The following is a 1,559-nucleotide window of genomic DNA, read 5'->3' as shown; positions in this document are numbered from 1 at the left end:
AAAAAAAAGTTTGGGATATGTAGCTCTAGAGGGAGAAAAACTATTGTAGATTAGTAATTTAGAGAGTGGGAAGGATCCTAATACAGACTAAATTTCCCTATAATATGACAAGAAGCAATCCATCTTCTTTCTGATAAGGGAAGAAGAGCCATTTTCTCACCCATAGAAAAATCATTGAGCAAGTTAACAAGTCTGATCTAGACATGGATAAGCCAGATTTGAAAAAGTGTCCTGAAGACTCTGAGTACAATTCCAATCCCTTTTCTTACTTCTTATGTACTCAAAGGAAACATCCTCATTGAAACTTTTCCATTTTCTCATCTTTAAATTATTTATTTCATAGAGTGACCATGAAATTTAGACTACATTGAATGTCTAAATGTTACACCATGGTGCCCAACATATATTCAGAATCAACAAATTCTATAATCACAGTTACCTGAGAGTTAAAGGGTAGGGAATGATGAACTGGAATAGGAAACTGTACCCTGATCCTTAGTGAATTAATTTTCTGAATAGCATTGAAAATAATCTGCCACATGAAGCCTCATCATAAAGTCATTGTATATTTTTGGAATGTTCTCCAAAGAAAACAAAGAATTTTAAAACAAAAATACCTGCAAACAATTGCTTTGCAGTTTGCTTTTTTATATTGTGAATTCAACTAAAATGGATTTTACCTGATAAATGCCAGTATTTCAAGAGCAATGTAATTAACATTAGTAATGTATAATCTGCAATCTACTGCCTCTTTTAATACTTACATATTGACTTGATCTGGGAAAATGAAAGAAACTAGAAGGCAGTTCATTTTTTCTCCTTCTTATCTACCAAAATATTATTTACTTTGGGAATAGGGAACCTAGGGAACCACGTGCCACATGAAGGAAGCACTCAGATGGTTGGTTGGTATGGAATTCAGTAGTCTCGGGGGAAGAGCAGCAGTGGTCCTGGTGGTAGGAGCAGCAGTGGTGGTGATTTCAGCAGCAGCGGTGGTGGTGGCAGTGGTATCGGCAGGGGTGGCAGTGGTGGTGATGGCAGTGGTGATGGTGGATGTAGGGGCAGCAGTGGTGGTGGTGGTTTCAGTGGCGGCGGTGGTGGTGCTTTTAAGGGTGGCAGTGGTAGTGGTGATTTCAGCGGTGGTAGTGGTAGAGGTTTCCGTGGCGGTGGTGGTGGTGGTTTTTAGTGGTGGTAGTGGTGGTTTCAGCGGTGGTGGTGGTGGTGTTGGTTTTAGCAGTGGTGGCAGTGGTGTTGGTTTTAGCAGTGGTGGCGGTGGTGTTGGTTTTAGCAGTGGCGGTGGTGATTTCAGCAACGGTGGTGGGAGTGGTGGCTTCATGGGAAGGGGGGGGGGGGGCGGGCGGGGGGTGTGATGCCCGGCTTCATCAGAGAGGGGGAGAGTGTTGGCTTCAAGGGTGGGAGTGGTCGTTTTGGCAGCAAATGTTGGGGTGGAGGTATTTTTAGGGGCAGCTGAAATTAAGAGAAAAGGCCCTTGTAAGGATTTGTGTCCTGTCTTGAGATATGGATAGGTTCCTGGCCCCACCACGTGAACAGAAACCTAA

The sequence above is a fragment of the Tupaia chinensis genome, unplaced genomic scaffold, assembly GCF_000334495.1.
Source record: "Tupaia chinensis unplaced genomic scaffold, TupChi_1.0 Scaffold146740_1, whole genome shotgun sequence".
NCBI classification, from domain to species: domain Eukaryota; kingdom Metazoa; phylum Chordata; class Mammalia; order Scandentia; family Tupaiidae; genus Tupaia; species Tupaia belangeri.
The sequence above is the reverse complement of the archived record's forward strand: the minus strand, read 5'-3'. Positions refer to the sequence as shown.